The 9,865-nt window shown below is 40.2% G+C and overlaps 1 long non-coding RNA gene across 1 annotated transcript in view; it reads left to right on the top strand.

The window, feature by feature from the left end:
- Nucleotides 1-4,252, top strand: part of LOC147753802 (uncharacterized) — an 83,803-nt gene extending 79,551 nt beyond the window's left edge. Inside the window, exon 2 of the long non-coding RNA XR_015316054.1 lies at nt 3,825-4,252. This is a non-coding gene — a long non-coding RNA (uncharacterized LOC147753802). The remainder of the gene's footprint in view (nt 1-3,824) is intronic.
- The last annotated feature ends 5,613 nt before the right edge of the window (nt 4,253-9,865 follow it).

Consider the following 9,865-nt stretch of genomic DNA (forward strand, 5'->3'; position numbering starts at 1 on the left):
ATAATGCGTTCCAAGTGGAAATTTGTCGTAAAGACCTAAAAATAAGCCATTACGTAGGACACGATATTCTCTATGTTTCTTCAAATTTATGCAAAAGCTACAGTAATTTAAAAGCGCATAAGTTTAACTTAAATACGTATTCTTAACTATTAGCTATAAATACCACAATCTTATATCGGTAGAAACCAGTAACAGTTGATAATCTATGAAAATTTCCTTAGCGACAGCTGATTATATTTCCACGGTGAGCTCTGCTTGGTCGCCATGGGGCTCTCTGTGCATAAGAACAATCCTTGAGCATGTTTGTGCCAGGACTGATCATCTGGAACGTTTAAGATTATATTAGTACCTAAAATTGCGTTCGTTTCTTTTATTAATGCTCCATAGTCACTTGTTATTATTATTATATTACTATTCCTACTATACAAACAAAAAAAGACAGACTGCAATTCACATAAGACTATCCATAGCGCCTGGCGTACTTGCAGTACACATCCTAAACTAGCCGATTATCTTGAGATCCTAATGCATAACATTTACTTTATTCCTCCAGAATATCTCAAACGCGCCCAAAATGGCAAACACGCATCTGTTTCAGTACGTTGCCATGGTAATGACGAAAATACGGCCACCGCTCGTTCAAATCTCAAGGTTAACAAATGATGACTATACTATATTGTGATCCTTGTCATCTCACAGAAGCCGCTTCACAGGCTTATTTGGGATCAATCCTTTTAAAGCCTTTTACAATAATTTCTAACGGCTTATGCTGTCGTAGCAAACCTAATGTGTAACCATAAGACCACTCTCTGCGAAATGCCCAGTAAATAATGCAGAGTAATATCAGCACACGAATCAGATCATATTTTTTGCCATTATCCGCCTGCAGCCATATTGATCTAAGCGTTCCATGCAAAACGTACATTGTTGACTTCCACTGAATACAGGACGCGATCTCATCGCTCGTATGCTTGGGAGTTCTGCGATTAGGTCAGCCCCAAGCCGACCCCTTTGTCTGCCTGCATTTCTCGATATCAAAGACATCCTGATACTAGGTAGGCTAGTTAAATCTATTACTCCAGTTGACTAGTTTCAGCAGAAAGATAAGCTGTTTGGCTCTGTCCTTCGAAGCGATGAAGCCCTACATGAACACTAAATGAAAGACTTGCCAGAACTTGAACGTCTGGAAGTAAACAGATAAAAATGGCTGCCAGTTCGAGCATGCGTCGTGACGTTTAGCATCAAACCGGAATTACATTTTTGCCTTTGATCATGTTATCGTGTTCGTTCCGCACCTGCGTGCTAAATGTTTTACGTTTCACATACGGTCCTGCCGCTAAACTATTCTCAAGACATCAGTACAAACATAGAAGCTGTTGGGATAAATATTGTATGATGTATGCTGCACAGGGTATCACATGACGCGTACGTAAAGGATGAGGTATTATCTTACATTAAATGGTCAAAAACGCGTGATGCGGGTTCGAAATCGGACGTGAACGTCCTCATTTTTGTGCTTGAGGAAACCAGGCATCTGAAAAATCCTTAAAGGCGGTACCTTACGTAAAACCAAAAAAATGTGCAATATAATATTTACATGGCAAGGTTGCGGTCAGTTCCAAAGTCACTTAATATGTAAATTAGTATGCAAAAACAAAGTTAACTAAAATCGTTACATTGCTACTTAACTGCTATGCTATACGAAACGATTCTAAATTTACTGACTAGGTTCGACAGACGAAATAATAGGAATACTGGAACTAGGGTATCCTCGTCAGGCGCGGCACACAGTTTACCTGGAGCTGTACGTTCTCGACGAAACGTTCCGCCTGCAATATCACTAGTGCCATTGATGAAAAAACACCTTTCCGCGTTTCCGTTGACTTCACGGACTTCAGAATCTAGTGACCTGGTATTCCAACCACTCAATAGCGATCGATTAGTTAACAGATCCAGCCAACGCTACAGTTTGTTATAATGGATTGTCATTTATGTTAGCGTAGCTGCTTTTGCTGTCGCCCTTTCCTTTTCGAATGGGATCTTCTTGGTCAAATAGGAAAAGTATGGAAAAAAAGGGTTGAGTTCAAGCGTTCGAACAAACAGGCCATATATGCGATACTGTTTTTCTCACTGCAGCTGTGACTTATGATCGAATTAGTTTCTGAACCATGCGACCGCGAGAATAAGCCCTCCTTTTGTTGGTTCTATTGATCGCCCATCTAACATGCGGCACAGATTTCAAGATACCACCTACAATCTGAAAAAAAATCCTTGGATTAATTGGAAAAGTCCCAGCATCGCTCCAAACTACGACCTTGTAACTAATGTCGCTAGCTAGAGTAGCTAGAGTTACTATTAGAATATCCATACAGTAGGGTTAATTTCTTACGGAAGTGTTCTGGGTTAAAAAAAAAACCTATATTCCTCAAATAACGTGGTCGACTTTGGCTCATACTTGTAATGCCAAGATGTTACATATATAAGGTCTGTTTTTTCGGTCCCTTTTGTACTCTAATGCATAATGGGCAATGGCTCTGTTTTGGTTTTCGTCGCAGGAGGCAAGCCGCGCAGTTGAGGAAAATCCCGTTCGCTAATAGATATCTTTGCTCCTGTAAAATCGCCTAGAATTGGCAACTATAGAGAATGCTATATCATGAATCCTTTGCGGAAGCCCTATCCAATAGGTAGGAGAAGCTCTTATATTTCAATTACTGTAACCGAAGTGGCTAACTTAGGCTTGCCAAGCGCTTCTGTCACGGGCAACAGCAAAACTCACAAGAGAACTGGAAGCAAAAGCAAGCAAACGAAATATTTGGCCGTTATCTCCTATAAGCGATTTGAAAAACGTAGCTCGTAGTATGAAAAAGCTTAGAGAAGTGATTCGGATGTGTTTATGGCGAACGTCCCTCGACGTCTCTCATAAATTGTGCAGACGCTGCTGGAAAGCTGCGTTGAAAGATGTTGTCAGCGACACCCAGCGGTAGACCGAAATCGTCTTGCAATTTACCACGTCTAGAGAAAGCACGACCACGTTCGTCACACATTGTCTCGTTCCGACATTTCGTATGGTAAGCCTTGTTTGGCGACAGCGAGTACCGCGCGACCTTTAATAATATAGGATAAATTTAAGTGGCGATAATTGCCCAGCTCTGACTGCGGGCACCCATCTTGTTTTTACTTGCGGCAAAAGTAAGAACATGAAAAAGAAATAAACTGTGTAACTCAGCCAGGAACCCTCAAAGCCATCTATTTCTGATATTTTCTAAATTGTTGCCTTATAAAATTAATCGTTTGCTCACAGAAATCCCATTAGTAAGCAACTACGCCATAGATGCCAACGATTGTCTGCCTTATCCTGCTAGAAACTAGGACAAATAAAGAATAGTTCCTTGAAGGGTAACACAGGCCTAATATGTTTCTATACAGATTCATTGCGGCAAAAAGTAAATCGTAGTCTCGCTCTCGTGCTCCTTCTTTCTCTAAAAAGATTTTTCAGTCTCACAGGTATATTTCTAGGCAACATGTGCGGTTAAGTAAAACGATATTTGTATCAAGACATTAGCTTTTTCATCAATTTAAATTCAGTTATTATTACACTTCGGCCACCCTCCGCTTCCGTAACGCTTATGTATCGATTGAGTGTTAGCGCCACCCATTGGCGTCAGTTTCTTATTAGATGCATATAAGCTTTACTCGAATCGCAATTGGAGACCGGCACACAATCCTAGGTGCGATGCTTGCATGCTTTTATCTTCTCACACTCTATTTGCCCCCTCTCGGTTCTTATTATTCTGCTATCATTGTTACTGCTGTTGTTATTGCAGAAGATGTCATCTCAAGCCGACCGACCGCTAAACCCCCTCCGCCGCTCGACATACTGTTGTCCACCGCAGCTGTTACAGCCCCATAGCATTGCTGGACCAGGCAACAGACGAACGTCCCTCCCTGTCATCGCGCTCAGTGGTCAGCCTGGACTTATGGTAAATAAATAATATAATAACGCATCTTTTCTTTCTTCTATCTTTCCCAGAAATCTAAGAGAGGCATTGTAAGGCAAATTTTGCGTAATGACCACCATCATATGACGCCCACAACACACTGCAACAAAAGTAGGCTGTCGAAGTAATCAGGGCACTGAGGACACGTCGAGTACGTTTTATATAAACGAACGTATATATATACTATTTCTATGGCTGAACCCTTTCCACCGTATTTTAAATAAAGGTTATTTCCGTTCTCTGATACTAGGAAATCTGTCTTATTTTATATTGCCTACTAAGTGACACGTGTAGTGCACGGAGATCAAATAATAGAGAATACTCGGACTTTTGCTTTAGATGATCTGATAGTGTTATGAATTTCAATCCCTATATTACGAAACGTGGATCGAGTAGGGGGTTGTCAGTAGCCGGATCAGAAGAAGATTGGTGTTGATAGATCGTTTTTCCATTACACCGTCGCTTGCACTCACCGTTCCTGTGGCATAGGTGATGCTCGCGGCTGGTTTTGGGTAAAATGTGTTTCCTATTCTAACGTATTTCAACTTGTCAAAGATGTCGAAATTTAGGAACAGTCAACAATTGAAAGTAATCATGTTTCTGATGTGATGATGGTTTGACTGAGCAGGCCTCGATCTGCTGCGGTAAATATACCCAATGCAGCAACGTGATCTGCATCAACGTTGCCCAAACATCATCAATCCTTCCCAAAAACTTTAGCCACCCTACGAATCGTTTTTGGACAGTATCGACATTCAAATATTCACATACTCGCACGTTTTAATTTTATTACTAATAAATCTAAAATAACCTTCAAGTATTCAGTGCATCTGGAGTCTTCTTCCAATATTTGTTCGTCCTTTAAAAAAAATCGTCTTTGATGGTCGCTCGATAAAACACTGCAAGAAGTCGTAGAAATTTTGGCGCATTTATTCAAAAACCAGTCGTCGCTTTAAATTTTAAAACACTTATTTTTTTTAATCTACTCTGACCGGGGGGGGGGGGGGATATAAAAATATTAGAGAAGCCGGACTTTAACCTAAATACGACGAAACAGAAGAGTTCTTCCTTTGGCTTTGCCATGTCTCAAAGAAAACACTTATGAGAATCTGTTTGGAATGCAGGAAAAAAAAGCTCGTTTGTCTATTTATAAACTATCGCTTGCTTCCCAGACTCTCTCTACTCACTCCTCTCTGTTGTCCTGGGAGACAGCCTTCTGAAGCCTAAATGCTATAGCGACGTTAAACACGAAAAGATACCTATATATACATAGTTTGACACGTCATCATTCCACGATTAATAGAAAATGCCTAGTCATCGGCTAGGCCCGTATGGTTAAACAAACCAAATTCTCTGTAGAGAAAGAGAATGAATACTACTAATTCCGAGGACCTGTTCACCCGGTAGAAATAGTTAAAAGCGTGTAGAAGAAAAGAAGAACGAGGATCACTAGATATTATATCTGTAATATATTGGATGCTACTAAGCGCGTAGTTCCGAAAAGTGAGACTTCTGAAGCATTTTTCGGTAGATAAAACATAGAGATTTCATCCAAAGTTTGACCCCAAAAGGAGTCTAAATTTGAGAGCAACAATCAGCAGCAATGCATAAAAGCAGGGCCTAATAGAAATAAACTTCCAACTTTAACAGCATAACTTGCGGCAAGCTGATTTTGTATCATATAACGTGAATTTTTTCGTGGGCCATTTTCAACATTTTCCTGCCCCGTTTCATGCAGTTCTTTTAGAAGTTTTTAGACTTACTAGTTTCAGATAGCCCGATTCTCAAGATATTCTATCTGGGGAATTACATCAATCGGTCTGCACTAGTTCAACTATGTATCAAGACAGAGCTGGCTTTTCGGGGTCCTCACCTTCTTTTGGAGGCTCATACAGCTCAGCACACAAAAGGCAATCAATCTGAATTAATTTTCTTCGCAGCGAAGTTTTGCAACGCAAAAACAGAGAGCTATCCATATTTCACAATACCTATCATCTTAGTAAATCGCTCGAAGTTTCGGTTTTTACATTCAATAAGGACAGTTACACAAAAGCTAGAAATAAAGTTAAGACATCAACGGCAGCTCGATCTCCGCGGCCGATGTGCACCTTTTTGAATGCGTTGCCATGGTAACTGTAAGTAAAACCTGGATACTGTCATGTTTGTTTAAATTTTGCTAAAAATCCATGCCAGATATTCAGAGGAAGCAGGAATGAAGCACAAATAAGGAATTAAGGAAAATAAAGTATTCTTAATAAGGTTAACAGCTATTTGTACGATTACTATACCTTTTCATACATCTGTTAGACCCCCCCCCCCTCCCCATTGCAGTTGGATTTCAAAGGGAGGCAAGTTTCTGACGCAAAAGAAATGGTTCCGACGTGTTTATACGGGAAAAATAATATATGGATGTTCTAAGATTTTATACGGATTGATCAAACCATTTGTTTCCACTTAAGAAAGCGGATACAATTGATTTGTTCACTCGTTTACGGATGTCATTATATGTTATAGTGGAAGTTAGGAAGCCGAAAGCAGTTGTTAGTAAACTTCTTGTGTAATGATATGGCATTCTAAGATTCGATTTATGTTGATATCTTGAGTCAATTATCTTCAAAAACAGTGGGTATACCACAATGAAGATCAATCGAAAATATACGTAAGATGCGTTAAATATATCTGTACTGAAGATAGAGCGCGTAGAGATTTAACATAGATTATGATGAATCTATGAAGTAGACATCGTTTAAGAATGAAGCAGTTATCATACCTCATTGATCTTTTCAGTTATTCTATGGACGCAGTGCGTATAAATTAGATAAAGACTAATATTTTCTAATAACTTATATTAATTTTTTATCTATCTCTAAGCTTCTCTCTTGTCCTAGTAAACATCTGTCTTTATCCTAATCTTGTAAAAGGTAATAAATCGTTAATACGTTAATTATTGTCAATGAAGAAGCGTTTTTTGTTTATTTATTTTCAGGCTAACCCATAGCTGTGACGTACAGAATGTTGACGAATGTATATAGCCGTACGAGAGATTCTTCACTCTTTTTTTTTACGAATACGCATTCAGAAAACGTATTATTTCATCGAAGGAAGATTTTTTGTGGTTTTCAAAAAAGTTTCCTCAATTTTCCACTGGCAGCAAAATCTTATCTTGAACTTCTCCAACATACTACACGCTAAATCGGCCAGATATTTGCCGAAAAAAAAATATCGAGGACAAATGCCATGTTGAAACATTGCACAACCTTTCTACACGTTAGGGTAGTTTGAGTCAGCCTACTTATAAAAGCAAACTAACTTTCTATTATTTTAGTGATCCCTTTTAAATAGCACGTTCAAGCCGGCCTTAGGTCAAACTGTTCTGCCTAGGCATCGTTCGTGCATAATTCCATTAGATCTTATCTAACAATGCCGCATAGGTCGTAAGTGGGCCACGTTCGATTATTGCAATATCGTATCCATTCCAGTGCGCACACAAAGCCCATTGCCAGCAGCGCCGCGCTAACAACCGGCCGCAGTAGATGTTAACGAGGAGTTGCAACTTAGGTTTACAAAACAACATCCCAACTCGTAATATCTATTAAGTTACACGTTTCCGTGGCTGCTGTCGTCTGCGCTAATCGACATAATAATATTTTTCCTATTGAACATAGCCGCATCCGCTGTCGACGGTTTTCCTATTGCTGATGATAGCTCTCGTCGCTTATTTAGTCTGGCCTACCTATACGCTTATTTCAGTTTAACTCCCTGTTGCCCTGACTACCACGGTAGTTTGTTGGAGCGTCAGTGTCAACTACACCGCTATGATCGTCAACAATTGTTTGAGGTGTCAACGCTTTAGCTCACGAGGAGGCTCGCGAAAGGCCATATGGGACTATCATTGTAACAATAGTCTTACCTTGAGGCTACAGCCTCTTTACATACGATATCCGCTCGCAGGTACATCGTCATCCCTGTCACGGAGTCAGCAGTGATGACAAGTGGGTTATGTCGACGACATTACCGGACCGGTTGACATTTTACCTGTCTGACTCTGTGTCTTTGCGTCGGCTGAATCAATCACAAGCGGAGCTCCACCAACGCAAGAAGGCCAAAAGAAATTTTTGCATTATGTAACGCATTTGGCTTGCATCTGACATTGTACTAGAGTTCTATTGTGAGAATAGCAACAATAACAACAAACAACAACGAAGTCGTAAACAGAACTGCATAGGGTGCATGCGCCAGCAGAATTTTGATATGACGCGCGACGACGCTACTCTGGCTATCTAGGGAAAAATCCCCGTCGCCGCCCGAAGGCCCTGGTCTCGCGCAAATAAATAAACGTGTACCCTACATACGTACACACAGCCGGAAGTCAGCGGCTCCGCAATTCTCGTCGTCAAATCTTTATATCATCATTAGATTTTATTCAGTTGTTATAAATCGTGCACAACCAGCATCCCGTTAACGTTTTTCATGCTTGACAATCTCTCTTATCGTGTTCTATAGTTCCTTTATACATATTACTATATAGCACGAATATAAATCTTTCTACTTTCGGGTGACATGGCGCGACCGCAACGAGCCGGCTGTTTTTGATGGTTGCCGACAATGACGTTGGCCACTGAGGCCGACTAAAGCAAACGGTCGAGCATGCATCACAATAGAAGCGCAAGAAACTGACGAAACTATAGCTGGACTACGGCGGTCGTAAGGGACAGGGTGAAATAGCAGACGAAATGGGGAGGAAGGATAGTACGACAATAAATTGTTATCTGCTTGTTATGATGGTACGATAATACCCGCAGCGCACCCTATCTTAACGATATCGTATGTTCTACGAGAGCAGATGTCGTTTCGAGTAAAAGGGCCCGTCACAGTTGACACTTGATGCTAGGACCTAGCTGCACTAAGGAGTAAGATAGAGACGACTATCGCCGTATATATATATATATATATATATATATATGGCGAATTTGGATAAAAAAAAGCTCTATAAAAAAGATTGCTATGTAGCTATATTGTTTAAGTGAGTGAGTAGTTAGTCCTGCCCTAAGCGACACAATGAACCTTTCTAATATTTACGTATCCTACCTATTAACTGACTAGGTCGAAGTGGCTGGCTTTCATTGAATCAGTAGGTTAAAATGAAGACGGAACGTTCCATATGAGTCAGAAACCAGTCACTGCGGATAGAAACACCTCTACTGCTGAATCAATTGGTTAAGTCGGCCAATAGAAACCTCTACGTCGTACAGGACGCTAATTAGGTTTGTAAAAAAAAACAGCATTAAAAAAATTAGCGATGGAATGCCTGGCTCGTTTTTCAGCCCAGATCTTACGCTGGCTTTGGAATAGTTCTAGCTGTTTCGAATTTGCAGCGTCTCTAAGATGCCAATTGTGTCAGATACAACACACAACACGTTAGAGTACGTTGTTAACTAGGGCTGAAGTAGGAAAGATACCCGCTGGTTAGGCGGAGTTTTGCTTTCTTACTGGACGTCCACGTTCCTTCAGTCGTTAACGGTATTCAAACTGTTAACGTTTAAGCGATGTATAGGTGGAAACTAAGTCTCAAAGGTACGCCTCTTTAAGCGGCTCTTCTAAGAAAGAACATAGCTTGATTCCGGAAATTGTACCACGTGCGTATTTTCGCCTGCGGTGATATAGTCATCCTTTAACAGTATCATGTTAAGGATTCATACAAAGTCTATAGCCAATTGTAGTCAGAAGCTTTCAAGAAGAAGAAGATTAAGACCTAACGATCAGTTTTCTTGAGAAAAATTAGAATGTATAAATGGTGTCGCGCAATACCTACGTTCATTGTGCAATGTTATATAATATGTAGGAATTCTAAGAAAAATACGATACAC

This window comes from Varroa jacobsoni, unplaced genomic scaffold (genome assembly GCF_002532875.2).
Source record: "Varroa jacobsoni isolate VJ856 unplaced genomic scaffold, vjacob_1.0 scaffold_220, whole genome shotgun sequence".
Classification (NCBI taxonomy): domain Eukaryota; kingdom Metazoa; phylum Arthropoda; class Arachnida; order Mesostigmata; family Varroidae; genus Varroa; species Varroa jacobsoni.